The 20,975-nt window shown below is 41.2% G+C and overlaps 1 protein-coding gene, 1 long non-coding RNA gene and 1 pseudogene across 2 annotated transcripts in view; 1 reads left to right on the plus strand and 2 right to left on the minus strand.

Annotated features, from left to right (window-relative positions):
- LOC138176672 (elongin-B) overlaps positions 1-20,975 on the minus strand; it is a 497,250-nt gene that overhangs the window by 33,741 nt on the left and 442,534 nt on the right. The window lies entirely within an intron of this gene.
- LOC138143633 (uncharacterized) lies at positions 139-20,518 on the plus strand. The gene is made up of 3 exons (XR_011163757.1): positions 139-413; positions 2,749-2,816; positions 19,832-20,518. It is a non-coding gene; the product is annotated as an uncharacterized lncRNA (long non-coding RNA).
- LOC138143942 (tryptase beta-2-like) lies at positions 15,322-18,275 on the minus strand (annotated as a pseudogene).

Here is a 20,975-nt window from a genome sequence, read left to right on the forward strand (position 1 = left end):
GAGAGAGAGAGAGAGAGAGAGAGAGAGAGAGAGAGAGAGACAGACAGGCAGAGAGAGAGAGTGCATGAATGTGTGTGAGAGAGTGTGTGTGAGAGTGTGCGTGCGTGTGTGTGTGTGTGTGTGTGTGAGAGAGAGAGAAAGGGAGAGAGGGAGAGAGAGAGAGAGAGAGAGAGAGAGAGAGAGAGAGAGAGAGAGAGAGAGAGAGAGAGAGAGAGAGAGAATAGTATGCTTTGATCTGCATTCAGATTCCATAGTTCTCTCTCTGGATATGAATAGCACCCTCCACATGAGTCTTTTGGAACTGTCTTAGATCATTGTATTGCAGAGAAGAGCCAAGTCCATCAAAGTTGGTCATCACACCATGTTGCTGCCACTGTGTACAATGTTCTCCTGGTTCAGCATCTGTTCATCATGTAAGTCTTTCTAGGTTTTTCTGAAAGCCACTCAGCAGGCTATTTCAATAGACCAGGTGTGAGATTTGCACCAGAATGATGGCTGTAGGAATACAGAGAAGGGGGGCTTATATGTTGTAAAGGCAGAAATGAGAAGGTTTGCCATAGATTTGATATGTGGAGTGAGTATGAAGATGCACGACACAGAGGTTGTGAGCCTAGGTGACGGGGAGGATGGTGATGCCCTTGATGATAATAGAGAAGTTTGGGAGAGGAGAGGGTTTTTGAGGAAAGAAAATGAGTCGTTTTGGATATATTGAATTTCAGACATCTACAGGAGATCTAGGTCAAGATATTTGAGGCATTTGGAGACTGGAGCTTAAGAGAGAAGTGAGAGCTGGGTACAGAGTTCTGAGGATCATCCGTTTAGAGATGATAATTGAGCACATAGGAACTGATGAGACTATCAAGGGAAATAGTGTAAGAAGAGAAGAGAAGAGAGCCCAGGACAGAACCTTGGAGGTCACCAATAGTTATTGAGCATGAGCTGCAAGTAGATCCAGCAAAGGAGATTGAGAAGGAGCAATCAGACAGGTGGGAGAAGACCCAAGAGTGTCAGGAAAACCTAAAAAGGAGAGAGCATTCACTGTGTCAAAGGCTGCGGAGAAGTCAAGAAGGATGGGACTGAGAAAAGGCCCTTAGATTTGGCAAGTAAGGGATCACTGGGAACTTTGGAGGGAGCAGTGTTGAAAGATGAGGTCAAAATCCAGATTGCAGAGGGTTTAAAAGAAAGTGAGAGGGGATGAAGTGGAGGCAGATTGCTACCCCGGGGAGTTTAGGCACAGGACAGAAAGACAGATATGGGCTGATTGCTGGGGGGGAAAGGGAAGGGGTGAAGGGAGAATATTTGGATGGTGGGGCATGGAGGAGGCTTTTCCATGAAGCATATCTTGTCAAATTTTTTTAGCTGCTTATTTCAGAAGAAATACAGTTTCCAAAGATATCGAAGTATATGACCTAAGGCAAGTCATTTCCCCTTTCTGGGTCTCGGTTTCCTCATTTGTAACACGAATTAGTTGTATTAGATAGTTTCTTTCGGCTCCCATGTTCTAGTTCCAAAACAAATTCTCTTAAAACTGGTAACCTACGTTGGATGCTTAGGTCTGCTGTTTATGAGTTATGTGGCCATAAGCAGGTCACTTAATGTCCCTGACCCTGAGTTTCCCCCAACTTTAAAATTGGAATAATAATTCTTGTATTATTTGTACAAGAATGGTACTGTTGTGAGGATCCTTTCAACTCGTGCCCATGAAAGCACTTTGTAACCGAATGACCATCCAGCTTTTCCCTGAAGAACTCTTCCCTCCTTTGAGGGAAACCCACTCCTGCCCGAGACAGCTCATTCCATTCTCAACCAGCTCTAATTGTTAGTAATTTTCCCCCCTTGTATTAAACCTTCATTTGCCTCTTTGTAATGTCCATATGTTGCTTCCATTTCTGTCCCAGTAAGTGTCTGAGGTAGGAGGTGAGCTCGGGTCACCCTGCCTCCAAGTTCAGTACTCTTCTCAAAGCTAAATAGTCCCAGATCCTTCAGCTGCTTCCCATACAGCATGTACTTGGTGCCCTGCACTTTCCTGGTTGCTCTCCCCTCTAGATCCTGTCCAATTTATCAGTGTCCTTTATAAAATGTGGTTTCTCGGACTGAACTGAACAGTAATGCAGATGCTCTGACCAAGGCAGACAATGGCAGCACTTATTCCTTATTCCTGGAAACTCTGCCCTCTCAATGCAGCCTAAGATCATGTTAAATTTCTTTGCTTGGCACTTTGCAGTGTTGATGTAATATAGAGCTTGTAATCCACCAAACATTCCATATCTTTTCTGGATAAACTGCTGTCTAATCATCCTCCTCCTGCCCTCCCCCCACCATTTTACTTGTAAAGCCAATTTTTACACCTAAATATAATACTTTCCATTTATCCTTATTAAGTTTCATCTTCTTAGATTTGGCAATGTCCTAGCCAAGATATTATTGGATCCTGACTCTGTCACCTGGTGTTTGAGCTAGCTAGCCCTCCTAGTTTTATATTATCTTCAAACTTCCTTAGGTTTGATGCCAAGTTGGTATAAAGCTGCTGCAGTGATCCTTATCAAGGAGCCAGCAGTCATTACTGGTGTTTGCTGGATGATCTTTCACTTGATAGCATCTGTGGATCCATAGCAGTATTCCTTTGAACACAAGCAGCTAATTTCTCCTTTTTCCAAAGGGTCTTACATGTCTATTACTTAGTTCTAATTGTTCATTGTTCCCTCCTCTTTACTTTCTCCTCTGTCACATTTTTCAAACCTCTAACAGGTACTTGCTGACTGAGTTTGTCTCCTCTGCCTGTGAGGATGATTTGTTTTGGCTGTTCATGTTCTCAGGTATGAATCGTTTGTGTTTTGTTTTGGGTCCAATTAAATTTGACCTATATTAAATATTCTGTCAATTTGGGTGTTTATATGAAAGCTAGAGATCTTTTCCTGTTTGGGTAAGAACTAGACAAGAACTAGCTAGAGAACATCAGGAGCTTCTGATGTTCTTGGGGAACACTCTAGGTGGGAGCAAACATGAACCAAATTCAGGTGTTTTGAGGGAAGCCCTGTGTTGGGGCATAAGCCATGGGATTCTTTACTGAGAAGCTTCCAACGTTGAATCTGATGGTTTATGCCTAGACCTGCAATTACAGGACATGGATTACATCTTTGAGGAGGGAGACTAGCCTTCACTTTGAGGATAGATAATAAATACTTGATTGTATCAGAAAGATGAATATTGTGTTCCCTTTGGGGATTAGTGCACAATTCTTATTGCGCTCCATAGTTTTAGAAGCCAGATTATTAGTTCTTTTTCATTCACTATATGCAAATGTGAATGCTTCTTCTTATAATTATTAATATTACCATCACTACAGTGTTCTTCCACTAAATCCAATAGTAGTTTGTAGTAGGTATTCTGTTTTTTTTTTCATTTTAAGCTTTTATTTAGTATTTTATTTTTCCCTAGTCACATGTAAAAACCATTTTTAACATTTGTTTTTAAAACTTTGAGTTCCAAATTCTCTCCCTTCTTCCCCCCCCCCTCCATTCCCTCATTAAGAAGGCAAGCAACTTGATCAAGGTTATGTATGTGTAATCATGCAAAAATTATCCATAATAGCCATGTTGCAAAAGAAAACATAAACAAAAAGAAACTCAAGAATAATAAAGTTTAAAAAAGTATGCTTCAGTCTGTATTCATACACCCTCAGTTCTTTCTCTGGGAATGGATAGCATTTTTCATCATAAGTCCTTCAGAGTTGTCTTGGATCATTGTATTGCTAAGGATAGCTAAGTCATTCATAGCTGATTGTCTCACAGACCTTACTTTGTACACAGTACACTTCACTTTGCATCAGCTCATGTAAGTCTTTCCAGACTTCTCTGAGAATTTTTTGCTCATCATTTTTTTTTTTGCTTTTTTGGGGGGGAAGGCAGGGCAATTGGGGTTAAGTGATTTGCCCAAGGTCACAGGACTTGTCAGTGTTAGGTGTCTGAGGCCTCCTGACTCCAGGGCTGGTGCTCTATTCACTGTGCCACCTAGCTGCCCCCATCATTTCTCATACCATAACTTGTTCAACCATTCCCCAGTATAGCAGGTATTTTTAATTTTTTTTGTGTCATGGGCAGTCTGGTGAAGACTGTGGACCCCTTCTCAGAATAATGCTTTTTTAAATGCATAAAATAAAATATATAGCAACCAATTATATTGAAATGTAATTATCAAAATATTAAAAAAAATAAAACCAGTAACTAGTTCAGGGGACCCTAGGTTTAGAACCTCTGCTTTTACAGGTTCTTTCAGAGTGGCAAAAGAGGGAATTGGAAAAGTTGGATTTATTCATGTGCCTGAAAACAATTAGGAACATTATTTGATAGGACACTGGATCAGCTTTAAGTGCTCCCAAGGAACTCAGAAGGAAATTACTAATTATGCACCAACATCTGTGCTTCTTTCATTGATGTAGATAACAACCCTCTCTGCACTTTAGTGGGTGGTTACCTGAAATGTTACCCTTCGAGCCAACCTGGTGATGAACCTCTTCCCAGTGAGGTTGTCTGGCTCTCTGACATAAAGTCTATTGTTATTCTGCCTTTGAAACATTTCCAGCTTGGTGGGACCTGTCACGGCCTCTCTGTTTCATTCACATAATCTTTAGGTGCCCATTTTGCACTAAGGAATCTGAAAACTTTCTAGAGGGGTGCCATACCTAGTTCAACTCCCAACCACATGGGAACATTCCTAATCAAGGCAGCGACCTGTGGCCCCTGCAGAGAACCACGTGGCCCCAAGAGAAGAGGAGCCCTATGGCCACAGTGATTGCAGTGGGCAGAGGCAGTGTCAGAGTGACAGAGGACTTTGTAGACAAACAGGGAGATGCATGTCCAAGTCTAGAATAACTTTGAATTCTAGGGCTAAGCCTCCAGGTCACAGATTCCCAAACAACGCTGAGTTCAGGGATATACTTAATTGCAGTGCTGGGGACAGAATAACAATATGGAGAAACACACCTGACCTTGTCCTTCATTAAGAGTTACTTGGAAGACACATGTATAACCTATATTGAATTGCTTGTCTTCCCAGTGGGGGGTGGGTGAGGAGGGAAGAAGGGAGAGAATCTGGAACTCAAGTTTTAAAAACAAATGTTAAAAAATTGTTTTTACAAGCAACCAGGAAATAAGATATAGAGGCAATGGGATATAGAAATCCATCTTGCCCTATGAGAAATGAGGGGGAAGTAGGGAGAGGAGGGGATAGAAGAGAGGGCAGACTGGGGGAAGAGAAATCTGTATGCTTGGGGTAGGGGGGTGGGGAGAGATGGGGAGAAAATTTGGAACTCAAATTCTTGTGGCAATGAATGCTGAAAACTAAAAATAAATAAGTAAGTAAGTAAGTAAATAAATAAATAAATGCTTTTTTTTTTTTGAGACTTAGATGGAAGTTGTCTCTGTAGCAGTCACTCAGCTATTTCCCCTTCCGAGGTGGGACCTCCACCTCAGGATAATGCTATAAATTTAGAGAGTTGTATAGGTTTGTGGGGGAGATAGATCTCAGTGGAGGATGAGGGATTAACTCCATATTGACCTCATGTGCTTTCTCATTTTGGGGTATCCACAGCTGGTACCTTCAGTGAGGGCAAAATGAGTACAATTCTGATGTTCTCCAGGGGAAACCTTGGGTGGGAAGCATGAGCAGAGAGGGCAATTTTGTGAAAATGATAGAAACTAGTCCATACAAATACAAAGCTAGGCTTTTTGGTCATAGGTTATACTTCCACAATCCTTTTAGGGTGAGTGAGATCAGGAAGATAGGTGGAAGATAGGAGAAGGTCAGGAGGGATGGCTTATGGTTTCTGTATCCCAGATAACTTCCTGTTGTCCTGGATGACTGATGGAGGCCTCTGGAGGCCCACTCCTGGGTAATATTGGGTGAAGAAATCTGTTTCTTTTCCTTACCAGCTTTTTCTAACTGAATTATTATTCAGTTTTTTCTAGTTCATCACTCTCTTTTCTAGGCAGCTTCTCCATCTTCCCATCCCCTCCCATTCCCTACCTTTTCTGTGTGTCAGTTCCTTCTCCTGATCCCCTAACCTTAAACTCAATTCATGCCTCCTACCACCTCCCACTCTTAACCTTACACTCCAAGTTACATAGTTGGTGTGTGTGTGTGTGTGTGTGTGTGTTGCATTTGTTGCTATTTTATCTGAACTGGGATCCTCTATTCATGATTCTTCTGCTTAATGTTTCTGATGAGTTTACTCCCTGCTTGTCTTGAGTTGTTATGCAGGCTTTTCTTCCATGAAAGGAGGAATCAGTCTATTTTCTTTCTTAAACAGTAGTCTGAAAGGCTATTTTGGCTCTTTGTGATAATGGATCCTAGCAGACTGTCCCCATCTGTCACCTCTATAGGAGATCTTTCCTAGTCCCTTTAGCTGCTAGTGCCTTTTACTCTGATTACCTTTCATCTCCTTTATATGTACAAGTATGTACCTGTTTATATACATATTATTTCCTCCATTAGAACCTAAGCTCCTTGAGGGCAGGGACTGCTTTTTCTTTTCCTTTGCATTGCTAGTGCCTTGCCCAGTTCCTGGCACAGAGTAAGTACTTTTAATAAATGCATGTTGATTGATTGATTTGAATAAAGCCAAACAAATTTCTTTCAACTCCTTTCATTCTGTTGGTGGCATCCTTATGTCCCTGAAAATAATCCGCTTAGCAAAATTGCAAAGAAGCATAGTGGAGCTATGGCAAGGAGATACCTTTTGTAAAGGAGGTAGGATGGTTGTTAGTGAGTATATTCAGCATACTGATGCAAACTCTATGTGAAAAAGTGTGAGGAGCCCACTCTGGAAATGTGTGAGACCTGCTGTAATGGAAGGGTCTTTACCTACTCCCCCCAGCTGAAGCATATGCAGATATTCTATAACTAGTTCTGGTCTGCTAACCATACACCAAAAGAGAAAGGCTATTGATTAACTACCAAATCAGAACTGGAGTCTATTTAAAGATATTAACCAGCCAAAGCAAGGTTCTGCCTCTTTCCTGTATGTCTGGGGTCAAGTGAGGATACAAGGACTGCTGTAAGCCCCTTGGTTGGGAGAGGAGCTTCAGTCCATTATTTCCCCACCAGGGGAAAGGGTGAAATGGTGAACTAGCAGAGGTTGGGGACTTGGAATTCACGCCCTATTCTGTGGTCAGACTATGTAGAGAGTAATGACCTAGCATAGATTGAAGACAGCCAAACGGGGACTGTAACAATAAATCCATCAGCTATCTTGAATTTGGAAGTGAACTTTTGAGGCAAATGATGTGTGGAAATTGCTTTAAGTTGGAGTCCATCTCCTCAAATACTGAGGTGGTTTCGAAGAGAGCATATTGAGATAGGGGCATGTTTATACTTCAGTTTTTTCTATGTCTTTGGAATAAATATCACTTTGTTAAAAAGTTGATTGATATTAATTGATTAGATGATACTGGAGAACCAAGCACTGTCAATTAATGTTGACCGGCCAGAATTGTGTGAGTCAATAGCATTAGTGAAAGACATCCTTGACCCCTCAAGCATACTTCTGGAGCCCCAAGAGGGAAAGATATAGTCAAACTAAATCTGTTATTATGCCTGTGGGTTGGGATAAGTGTCTCAGTCTCACTACACTTTTGATCACGTCTGAGCTCATACAAATCACTTTGGGAGCAAGCCTGAAAGGAGCTGATAAAGTTGGTAACCTTTATTTTCCCCCTTCTCTATACCTTCAACCAAAATCTAGTCCCTATAATGGTTATGTGTATATATGTAAGCTGTTCTTGCTGTGCTTTCCCCCCCTTTACATTATTTATGCCAGTTATTTCTAGGAATCTTATTTGGAGAGACTCAGTAGAATTCCAAGGTTCAATGTAATGGACATGGTAGCAACTGCAAAGGGTGCCATCTATATCCTCGATTAGGGAATCCTTTGTGTGGGACATCTTCCTGATGTGTGCCTCAACACAGGTAAATGGATCTTGGATTTTATTGGTATAGGAAACTCCCTCTGCCAATATAGGCACAAGCAGTTAATGTTTGATGAACAACTAAACTCAAATGAACAAAAACACCCATTAAGTGTCCACCCTGTGAAAGTCACTGTACTGGGACAGAGTTTCAGAGGTGAAAAATGATAGTTCTTCCTTTCAAAGAAGATCTTATCTAATAGAGGATATATGCATCAAACCTTTTGACACAGAGGAATGCAATTGGGCAGAAAAGAACAGTCTAGACAAAGTGTTCTAGAAAAATTTAAGCAGGGAGAGAGTTGATAAATTTTAAAAAACCCAGATATCAGGTACCCATTATATGATACTATGCTAGACACTGAGGGAAACAGAGAAGAAAAAAATCCTAGTTCTTGACCTCATGAAACTTCCATTTAACTGAAGGATATCAATTACTTTTAGTGGAAGGGAATGAGAGAAGCCTTCATGGTACCCTCTCTGGGTCTTAAAGGCTAAGAAGAAAGGATGAGATCAGGGAAGAGTAAGTAATACAATTTGACTATGCATAAATGCATCAAAAGAAGTAGTATGAAATTAGGAAAACCAATTGGAACCAGATTGGTGAGGCCCTTAAATGCCAGACTGAGAAGCATTTTATTTTCTAAGCGATAGGAAGCTAATGAAGATTTCTGGGAAGCGGGCCTGGGTCAGTCCTATCTGTTAGGAAGATCATCATGACACCTTTGTGAATTACAGTTCAAGTCAAGGAGAGACTGGAAGCAAGACCTGGTCGGTCAGGAGGCTATTGCAATGTTCTGGGTGAGCAGTGAGGTCCAAACTAGGATGATGCCTATGGGAACAGAGAAGGGGGCATACTTTGGAAGGATGATGTGTTAGATGGACTTGAGCTGAATAACTCATCCTTCAAGATAGAGAGGAAAAGTTACCTCTTCAGTGAGGTCTTGGAATCCTTCCAGTTGTGAATTTCTTTTTCTTCTCAAATCTCCCATCAATGGTTCCTTCTTTATGCACTGTTCATGGTATATTTTGTATTTGTGTGTGGTTCTAACCATAGCCTCTGTTTCACAAAGCCCAAAGTCACTAAATATGGAAAGGCTTATCATTAGTAGACTGACCATTTGGTGTTTGGATTTGTCAACTCATGACACAGAGACAAATATAAAGCATCCCTGAGTCCAGTGCACTCTACCTTTTGCTTCTATATTTTTGGTGACAGAAAGATGGAAGGGTTGGGGTGGGGCATAGGGTGCTAAGACTCAAACAGTTTTTAGACTATAAGCATTAAAATAACTATTGGTGCTATAAATGCATGAGTTTTCTTGTCTCGTAACCAAGATATATGCCTATGACTGGAAAAACCGAATCATATTGGTTTTGATATTCTCACAAGAAATGAAGCCAGAAAACAAAAGGAAGTTGTAGTTAAATGGAAAGATGAGTCACGGGTACTCCCTAGAGAGGCAAATAAAGATTGGTTTTATTGTGTATTAAAAGGGAACAAGAAACATGACTTCTTGGGAAACTTCATGAACTCATCTTACTGAGCTTAGGATCAGCATTTGCATAAAGACCCCATAAGAATGCTTGCAACCTGTGCTCCAACATCTGTTTCAAAGCAGTATGACAACTCTGTAAGACTCTAAATTAAATAAACAGATAGGATGACTTTAATGGAAAATGGGGTTCTGGTCATCTTTTCTAGCCCCCTGTACTTGCCTGTACATCCATCTCAAAAGTTCAGGACCCCACTACATGCCTATTGAACAATATTCTTGAGGGAATGCTAACTGTTTTACTGTATCAATACAGACAACCTGCTTTGGAATATGGATATTGGCTTGGGAACATTAAGGGTTAACTCAGAAATTCAAGGTCTTGCACAAACATAGTGGTATCTTTATTTCTTTTCTTTGTTGCTTTTTGCTGCTCTCAGATCTAGAATACGCAGATAAGAATGTTTTCCGCAGCCCAAGGCCATGAGAACAGATCCCTGTTTCTATGTAGTGAATACTAAAAGTGCAAAGGCAGTTGTGGGATGAGCTTCTCCCTCTCTATTTTCTCCCCCTTTTGCCCTGTCAACTAATTATAATGCTCAAAGTTCTCAGGAAATAAATTTGGGAACCAAAATAACAAATGATAACCTATGTTTCCTTACCAACTATTTGCTCTAGATCACAATTCCTTAGCTTATTGTCTGTGAACTTGTTTTTAAAATTCATTTTATAACTATTTCAATATAATTGGTTTCCTTTGTCATCCTGTGTATTCATTTTAAGTTTTTAAAAACTTATTCTGAGAAGGGGTCTAAAAACTTCCCAGGGCCAGCAAAGTTTTTTGGTTTATAACACTAAAAAGGTTACTAAACACTAAAACCCCCTATATTTAGACTTGGAAAATGAAGTGTCACCAAAACATGTCAAAGGTGGGGCTACACACACACACCACACACACACACACACACACACACATCTACATAGGCAGCTTAGTGATGCAGAGGATAGAGCACTGGGCCTGGACTCAGGAAGACCCAAGTTCAAACTCGAACTCAAACACTTACCAGCTCTGTGACTCTGGGCAAGGCACTTAGCCCTGTTTGCCTCAGTTTCCTCATCTGTAAAATGAACTGGAGAAGAATATAGCAAACCACTCCAGTGTTTTTTCCAAGAAAACCCCAAATGGGGTCATGAAGAGTTGGATATGACTGAAATGAGTAAACAACAACAGATCTATACATACACACATATATACTTATATGACCATATAGGTGATATAATTAGTACATATCTCTAATGAGATTATACACATATGTGTCACTTTGCAAACCTCGACGTGCTGTATAAATATTAGCTATTACTATATAAAGGCCAAGGTGGAGAGCCGTTCTTTATGTCAAGAACTGATCTGGGGAGGCAAGTGCTTCACAGAGCAATCTATAACCCAGAAGTAAGATACATCTATGTATGTAACTTGCATGCGTAAGTACCTGTGTCTTTGGCCCTTTTTCAGAGGCCTTGGTTGACTATAAAATATTCTTCAATAAATTCCACTAGAATACACAAGTTTTGTGTGTACACTGCCTTTTGTTTCTTGGCTGTGCATGCTCATAGATATGATCATCCAGTTAGAAAGCTCTTCCTACTAAATGGTGGAAGATAGTTAAGAGAAATTGATTACCTCTCTAATGTTTGAAAAATAACTCCCTACAATCTAACAAAGTAAAAAAAAGATGCTGTAGCCCACGGAGAGCTGAGTTTCAAATCAGGGGAGCACTGGGACAGTGAGAACCACAACATGGTAGCAAAAATAACTTTTATTATAGAAGCAAGAGCAAATGCTGTATTCTGGGCTGGGCTTGACTTAGGTCAGTCTTCTGGTAGTTTAAGACTGATATTGGAATGAAACGAGACATCTATATAAATCATTCAACTGTTAATAAAGGGACATTTATTTATCCATAGCAGAGGAAAGATATTTAATGGGGACATGCATTGAAGGTACTTTGAGTCAATTCAGATGAATGAAACTTCTCTACCTCTGAGTTGCCCATGATGGTCCACCAGCATCAATGAGCAGTTAATTAAACCTTGAGGATGTTGCCAATAACTTTTAAGGAAAAACTAAATAGGGGCAGACAGCTAGGATATTGCAACACCAACATTTACAACATTTTTATGTTATTTTGTAAATATTGTAATATTTACTACTTGGTAAAGACTCTCAAAAAATGTCTGCTTGAAGAAACTCACCATTGCCTCATACCTGTGGATTGCCTACTTCTGCAAAGGTGTGGGGGAGAAGGTGATTCTCTCATATCTCTTCTTTCGGGTCATATTTGGTCTTCGTAGTTTCGAAAAAAAAATACATTTTTGATTGTTTTGTGGTGGTTCTTTCTATTTATATTGTAGAAGTCATTGTGATAGTGTTTTCTTGGTTCTGCTAGCTTCACTCTACATCAGTTCATTTAAGACTTTCCATGCTTTTTTTGTATTCATCACATTTGTCATTCAAAAAGCAAAAACAAAGAACAGTTGCAACATATTCATTCTGCCCTCCTTCTAAATAAGTTTGTGTGCTTAAGATTGAGGTATGCTACCTTTGTTGTTTTAAAAAATATATATTGTTTTTTAGTTGCAAACAGTGTGCATGAATTATCTTCTTCATCCATTGACCTTGCTTTGTATCATTTTGTCTTTCCAATGTTCTTGGTATTCTTCAAATTCCATATTTTTTAGATTATCATAACATTTACAGAATTTGAGAGTTGGAAGTGGTCCACAAGTCCAGTGCATTCACAAAAGGAATCTCCACCGAAGCATACTTAACAAGCGGTTGACCAACCTCTGCCTGAAGACCTTGGACAAGCTGGCCATTCCACTTCTGGGCCTTCACAGGGAGTCAAAAGTAGCTTCTTTATACTGTTTACTCATTGCTGCTGGCTCTGCCCTCTGGGTCCAAACAGAACAAATCTAATCCAATCCTCACATGAGAATCTTTCAGATGTTTGAAGACAGCTCCCATCCCCATTGAGTCTTCTCTTCTCCAGGATAAACACGCCCAGTTCTTTTAACCTGTCCATATATGTCATGACACAAGGCTTTTCACCATCCTAGCTGTTCTTTTCATACTTATCAATGCATTTGTTAAACTGTGGTGCTTAGAAGCCTTAACACAATATTCCAGATGAAGTCTGATGAAGGCAGAGTACAGTATGACCTTCATGTCCCTATTCCTAGAAACTCTGCCTCTTTTAATGCAGCCTAAGATCAAATTCACTTTTAACTCATAGGCCACTAAATCACTCATATCTTTTTCAGAATTATTGGGGTTTTACCAGTCTCCCTTTCCCCATATTATACTTGAGAAGCTGAGTGTTTTTTTGTATTCAAGTTTAAAACTTTACACTTACCCAATTATATTTTGTCTTATTAGATTTAGCCCAATGATTTAAGAGCCCACCCAGATTCTTTTGGCTCCTGACTCTATCATCCAGTGTGTTATCTCTCCCTCCCAGCCTTGTATCATCTGGAAATTTGATGGATATACCATCTATATGTGTATGCAACTCATTGATAAAAATGTTAAACAGTACAGGGCCAAACATAAATCCCTAGAGTACTCCACTGGAAACCTGTCATGTTGATTTCAAAAACCATTAACTAATACTTTTTGAGACCAACCATCCAGTCAGTTCCTTATATGAGATAATATTTATAAAGCACTTAGCACAGTACCTGGAACATAATAGGCACTATATAAATGCTTATTCCCTTTCTTTTCCCTATATTATCATTTATTCCATCTTTCTCTAATTGTTGAACATATAGGTGGTTTGATTTTTTTTTCTGCTAAGATGAATAATGTAGCTAGGAATGTTCTTGTTCTTTTTTCCCCCTTTGAATTAATTTAGGATAGCATTCCAGCAGTGGAAACAGGAGGCCAAAAGGTACAATCAGTTTTATGACTCTTACTGCATATTGACACATGTACCATGCAAAAATCTTATGCCAACAATGTTTGAGTGCTTAATTCCTCATAGCTCAACCATCATTGAATTGGCCATTTTTACCTATTTTCATCCATTTGATAGATTTATATGGTATTACCTAAAGGTTGTTTTGATTTTTATTTATCTGATTATTTAAAAAATCTAAATAGCTTTTTGCTTTGTACTACTTTAACCACAGGTAACAAGGCTGTCATCTAACCCAGTCTTCTACAATAGAAGGGACACTCTCATGCTCCCTATGGTCGCTGTGGTGCTTTATCCTTCTGAGGGATATGCTGGACAAATGCCATGTTCTCTGTGATTCACACATTCCCCAGCTCTGCATCTCTCTGTATGACTGTATTGATTTAAAGTAGGTCTGATATTCTTAACTTTTTTTTGTCATGGACATCTTTGGCAATCCAATGAAATGAACAGATCTCTTCTCAGAATAACATGTTTAAATGCATAGAATAAAATATATATGATTACAAAGAAACCAATTATATTGAAATACAATTATCAAAAAATATATATAAAAAACAAAAACAAGTACATGATTAAGTTAGGAATCCCTTTTGGGGGGTGTGGTTACTGGGGATCTATCTGAAAAGAATCAGATTCAGGCCCCCACCTAATTGTTCTCCTGGGATTTAATTTCTTCATCTGTAAAATTAGGGGATTGAACTAGATGATTTCTGATATCCCAGTTATTTCTAAAACCATCCAAAAGGGTTGTGAGTTGTAAGATGCGAAACTGAAATTCTATCCTCTGAACAAAATTTAGCTTCCTGTCTTTTACATTTCCTAGTACTAAATTAGCTCTTTGCTTTTATCAAGACCTCTGGGATCCTGACCCAGGCCAGTCCAGTTCCGAATCGTTACCAGCTGTGTATCACTGTATGTATTCTCTGCTTCACTGTACTGGGTCAAAGTCCCAGAAATGAGGCCTTTGATGGACTCAACTGGAACTACACCATCTTCTTCTGGCTAAATACTCCTTACTTAAATCCCCTTAGCCCCATACCCTTTGAATTTCAGGCATCCCACCTTAAACCATATTCCCCTTTTATGAGTTTTTGGGCTTTCTCGGCTAACACACCCATTTCTTAGCCTGTCTCAACCAACCCCTAGATTTAAACCAGTAGCTAAATGTACTTTGAAAAGAGTAGGGAAGAGTGTCATTTCAAAATGACCTCTTTGGTAGAGATTTAGAACAGGAACAAGAAACGGATAATGAGAGATAATGAGATAGGATCTTGGGCATGTAAACAGAGTCACAATAAGGTATGGAGGATTTCTTTCCAATTATTTAAGCCTGTGATTCTGTGAATTGGAGCCCTCTGATCTTATACTGTTTTAAGACTATATTTAGATCCTGGTTCTAAAGGTCATGAGAGGACGTGTGAGGAGCACAGAGGACATAGGGAGAATGAGGGCCCCCACCTGTAGTCCTAACAGTGAAGAGAGAAGAGGAGGGGAGCTGTGCGGTGACTGGAGACCAGCCAGAATTCTTGGAAAAAGTAAAACTTTTACCTTCACTGATCTCTGCCAAGTCATGATTGGGGAAAGACCAACAGAGAAGCCATTTTAAAAGAATCCATATTACCTTGGGGAAAAAACCCAACAATTTTATTGTAACAGTCAATCCATGGTAAATGACAGAGAAAGAAGTTTGTGAATACACAAAGAACCTCAAAGATTTTCTGATCGCCATCTCCAACTTTTCCTCCAGTTTAATTGTCTGTTCCTAATGTGCCACCCTCCTTAGGCATGGGATTGGGGTTGGTGGTGTGGGCTTGGAAAGTGTCTTCAAATATCATTTTAACGGTGCAGGTAAGGACTCTGACCTAATCTTTGCCACGAAGTCTAGCCCTGGGGAGACACTCTTTGCTTCGCCCCACCTGCCAAACCTTGACTAGGATCCATGAGAGATGAACTAAAGGGGACTAAGGAAACCCAAGGTAGCAGCAGTGGGAAGGTACAGAAGATCCCCAAAGGACAGAGGTCACGGGCACTTGAGTGGATGGTCTTTAGGACCCAGGGGGTGTAGAGGCTGACATTGGTGTGGATACCAGGCTGGTTAGCACGGTCACAACCCAGTTCCCAGATCACGATCCCAGCCTGACGCCAGGTACCATTAATCTTACAGGACAAGGACCCTCCAGAGTCACCCTGGAAGAAGATAAAAGGAATGAGACAGATAAGGGGATGGGTATAGTTTAAAAAAAAAGTTCATAGGGTTGAGCTGAGAGGGAAAGGGACCTTGAATATGTGGTGTGGGTAGTTGGGGCCACAGGGGAGACTCCTGGGTCCAATTTAGGAATCCCAGTGGGAATTTGGAGAGGTCAAGCAGGATCAAATTTAAAAAAATCTAATTGGGACACCTCACCTGGCATGTATCTTTCTTGCCACTTGAAAAGCCAGCACAAAACATGTCATCAAATACAAGGCCCACTTGACTCGGGGTGTTTAATTTTTCCTGATAATAGATATCACAGATCTTTTGGTCAAGGAGGGGAACTTCTATTTCCTGCAGGCCTTTTTGTCTCTTCAACCCTAATGATCATAGGAAAGAGAAGGAAAGTTATAGTTGGAATTAGTGATGGAAACAAGCAAATTCAAAGAATAAGATGCAGATGTACCTGACTCTGTGGAGGGGGGCCAAGAAATTAAATGGCAAAACCAGAATCCTCGATGTTCTCAAAAGGGTAGTGGTCTAAATAGCATAAAGCACTGTACAAAATCAGCTTGTCCAGAGAAGGGGTTCTTAAGTTTTTTTGTGTGTCATGGACTTTAGCACTTTGCTGAAGCCTAGAATCATATTTTTAAATACTTCAAACAAAATCACATCTTTTTGCAGGATTACTAATACCTATTAATGCCTAATAAGCAAACCTCACCAGAGCGGTAAAAATCTGCTCTAACATTCTCACAGCATATGTCCAGTTCTGTGGGAGCTATCCCAGTGCAGCAGACTAGGAGTTCCTCGTATCACCCCCACCTCCTCCCAATATCTTTATACACCTCCAGTCTTCTAGGGTGTCCACACCTTGGATTTTAACATCATTCACACCCTGAATGTGCACCTCCATGACCTTGAACTCTGGCATTTCTTTCTAATCACAATCTCCTAGCTTTATTTTATCCCTCCTGTCCTTCTTCTTAAAGTGAGACTTTGTTCACATGGTAACTTCTGGTCCCTCTGACCCTCCCTGTTCTCTCACTTATTAGCTTTAGGACTCTGGATACGAGCTATGGAACCCCTTTGGGTCTTAATTTCTTGTGTTACTCACTGCAGGCTTAAATGAAATGAGGAATGTGAAGGTGCTTTGCAAGGATCTGTAGAAATGCAAGGTTTTATTCTTAATAACAGTCCCTCTTACTCATTCTCACATTGTCCATCCACCTTCCTTCCCCAGCCAGTCAACCAGCACGAGGTCACATTCTGAAACTCTCCCAAGGAAGTTGGAAGACAAATGGGCTGGATGGTCTTCATGAAGGGTATTGGGTAGCTCATCTTTGCCAGAGTGATGTCCTTGGATGGATGTCTTTTGTAATAAGGATATAGGCCGGGCATAAAACTGGTTATCATTAGCCGATGGGGCCTGATTTTCTTGGACCCCAGCTGAACCTTCCAGAGCTTGGGATTTTTTGTTTGATTGTAGAGAAGACCAAGAGAGGTAACGATGGCCTTGGAAGCTGCTGAGTTTGGGGTGGGGGGGGACTTTGTTGCTGGGGGTGGGAGGAATCAGGGAGCAGTGAGTGTCCCTGAAGCTAGGAGAATATTCATAGGGTGAAAATCCAAAGAAATGGTTCGTTTTGGTCTTGTGGATGTTTTAGAGAATGTCAGGTCTTGTTTTTATGCTTAGGAACCTCTGGTATCATACTGTGTAGGTGACAATTAGCTCATTTCAGATGTTCAGAGTTCCTAAGTACTGGAGAGAGGGACTAGGGAATAGGGGATGTTAGGAACTGGCATCAGATCCAGAGACAAGGAAGTTAATCGGGACCATCTCTCTTCCCCTAGCCTCTCCCTCTCTCCCTACCAAGGCCTCTTGGTTCCCTTGTTCTGCCTTGAGTGTGATCCTGGAGCTCCATCTATCTCCCCGTGGCCAACATGGGCACTCACTTGTAGAAGCAGTGGGCAGCTGTTAGCACCCAGCTTGGGGAGATGAGGGTGGCCCCACACCAATAGCTGGTCTTTTAGATGAGCTTGGCCTGCCATGGCCACCTGAGCAGGGATGTGTCTGGACCTTCAAGGATTCACTCAGAGATTTGAGGTCGTCCACACACTTTAAGGAGAGGCAGAGGAGACAGGAGGTACTCAGGCATTTGATTCATATATAACATTACTTCCACTCCAAGCTTGGCCTCAGGTCTACCACCCACTTCTACAGTCTTCCTTCCCATAGACCCATCTCTTCCCTTAGGCTGTATACACCCCCCCCCCCCCCGTGGATGAGTGACTTACCTTCCTTCATATTTAACCCTTTAATATCTGAGGGAGGGAAACAGAGAGAGATGAACCTATGGGCAGATTTACCTGGGAATCTTAGCATTTCTATAGGCTGGCATCCAACACACCTCCTCTTCTTACTGCCCTCTCCCCAGCGCCCCCACCCCCTAACTCCAACTTTAGCCATGAGGATCCCAGTTCTCAGCATCCCTCCTACCCCTGCAACTCCTGGGGCTCTCTTTCCCTGTCCAGACAGCCCCATTCTCAGCCCCACACCCCCTAGGGCTGGCTCCCTTCCCCAACTCACTGTATCCCTGGGCCCCAGTAGAAGGGGTAGCAGGGGAACTAGGCTGGTCCAGCACATTGTCTTCCAGCTTGGGAGGGGCAGTGAAGGCAGGGGACAGGACTCTTGGCTCCTGCAGTCACTGTCTCTGCACAACCTGCTGGGGGCAGATTACTGGGATCTCCCCTCAACTGTTTCCTCTTCCTCCTGCTACATAGCAACTAGAGACGCTTAGGGAGGTTGCTGTCCTCGAAGTCACCTGGGGCTGTGCCAAGGAGGTGGGGGAGGGGTTTGCCTGCCCTCCTTCCCTCCCCTCTCTGTGTCTAAACTTCAGCTCCCTAGCCTAGCTCTGCTGGGGCCCTCCCCTCTAGATTCCCCCCAGATTACAATTTTTATTAGAAACTGAGTCATCAACAAACACAAACATTTCAGTGTTCAAGAATGAACAAAAGAGAGAATTGCATGTGAGCCTAAGGACTTATATTTTATCTAGTATACATATGTAAAATATATTTAAAGATAAACATTAATAGGTATCTATTAATGTAATATATATCCACTATTACATGTATTCTATATGCATAATGATATCATATATGCATTGTCTAATAGGTTATAATGATACCTATAATTATAAATATAATGCATCTTTATTATAACATATTATATATAATTATATATGAAATTATATATAAATTTAACAGGGTAGTTTAAAAATTGCCCTTTGTGTCCTCTTTTGGACATCTTTTTATTTCCTTCTGTGTATTTTAAAAAACATTTGATTGGTCTTTTTTTTCTTCCTCCTCCATCTACTTTTACTGGGTATTGCCTCAGTCAAACAGACCTGGGAAAGATGTTAGCTTAGAAAGGCCTAGGTCTCCCTGGAGGTGCTGATCCATATCTGGCTGCTGGACCTAGATAGCTCTAGAGAGGAGAATGAGGCTGGGGACTTTGCACTGCCCTGCCTCACGTAAATCCAATTTACAGCATCACCTTCTGGATATCGTGGTCCTCCTTAACAACAAGCTACTATTTATAGAAATGAGGAGTTATGCTAACTGTAGGGGTAAAGTCCTGGTGAGATCACGTGCATTGGGGACAATAAAACAATCTGACCTTGAACTCAGGGGAAAGTGGGTGGAGCTGGCCAAGGGAAGGGCAGGGTTGAGAAACTTGGGCCCTAGGGCTGGCCCTGAAATAGAAGTATTGTAATAGCGGCACGGGAGCCGGGAAAACAGAAGGAAGTCCTCTCCAACCTTGGTCTAAGTAGAGGGATGTGTCTGGGGTGTGGCCTGTAAAGAAGGCTGGAGTGGTTGAATTCTTCCGAGGAAGACCCACCTTGCACCCTTGCATTTTGGGGTTCCTAGCACCAGCCCGAACCAGAGCCATGGTTTGGGCTTCAGCTCTGAGCTCTGACCTCCCTTCCCCTCGGGGCAATCACTTCTCCTTTGCCTCAGTTTTCGTACCTGTAGAATGGGAATAATAATAGCTGCTACCTCCCAGGGTTGTTGCTAGGATCAAATGAGGTAATAATTGTAAAGAAATTAGGACAGTGCCTGGCACATAATACGTGCTATATAAATATTGGTACTGTTACTATTATTTACATTCTTCTTAGTCTTTTTCTGTTTCTTCAGCCCTGCAGGAGCTGCTTGTGAAATGGTCATCCTGCCTAAGCTCTCCCTTTCCCTAGGTTTGTATCTTCTGAAGCTGTGAGAACAGCTCTGGATGAGAACAACCAGCTGCTGTTTGGAGTTCTGGCTCTGTCATTTACTAATTGTATGACCTTGGACAAGTCATTTGAATCTCAACTTCCTCCTTTGTAAGATAAGAGTTTTGGATTGGGTCAGGCCACTAGGTGGTACAGTGGATAGAGCACTGGGCCTGGAGACAGGAAAATCCAGCCTCTGTCACTTACTAGTTGTGTGACCCTGGATAAGTTACTTAACCCTGTTTGCCTCAGTTTCCTCATCTGAAAAACAAGAGAAAGAAATGGCAAACCATTCCAGTATCTTTGCCAAAAAAACCACTAAACAAACAAACCCAGATGGAGTCATGAGGAGTCAGACATGACTGAAATGACTGAACAGCAACAATTGGACAAGATCAGGAGTTTTTAGGTGTTAAAGTGGAGAAAGCATTGGACTTGGAGTCATGAAGACTCGAGTTCTAATCCAACCTCAGTCACTTAGTATTTCTGTGATGCTAGACATTTCATTTAACCTCCGCTTGCCTCAGTTTCCTCATCTGCAAAATGAAAATAATAATAGCATGTTCTTCCCAAGGTTTTTGTGAGGATCAAATGAGATAATGTTTGTAATGCCTAGCACCATGCCTGGAATACAGTAGGCACTTAATAAATGTTTGTTCTTCCTTCTCCCTTTGTAGTCCTATTCATCTTACTGTATGCATTTAAAAACATCATTCAGAAAAGCACCAGTCCTGGAGTCAGGAGGACCTGAATTCAAGTCCAGCCTCAGACATTTAACACATTCTAGCCATGTGACCTTGGGCAAGTCACTTAACCCCAATTGCCCAGTCTTCCCCCCTCCTAAAGGCAAATAAACAAACAAACAAAAAAACACCAGACTATTAAAGGGGTCCATGATAGAAAAAAAGTTAAGATTAAAGAAAAAATTTATTCCGTAAATTAACCCATTTATTGTTGGACTATGGGCTACAGATATTTGGTCAGAAGTTCTTACTGGTTTTTCAGTTCCTTCAGTCTTCTGATGACAGATTTTGACTGCTACTGCAGAGGTGGTGTTTTAGGTCCGTGCA

The sequence above is a fragment of the Petaurus breviceps genome, unplaced genomic scaffold (genome assembly GCF_028583685.1).
Source record: "Petaurus breviceps papuanus isolate PSGF00001 unplaced genomic scaffold, PetGlider_PUasm1.0 138, whole genome shotgun sequence".
NCBI classification, from domain to species: domain Eukaryota; kingdom Metazoa; phylum Chordata; class Mammalia; order Diprotodontia; family Petauridae; genus Petaurus; species Petaurus breviceps.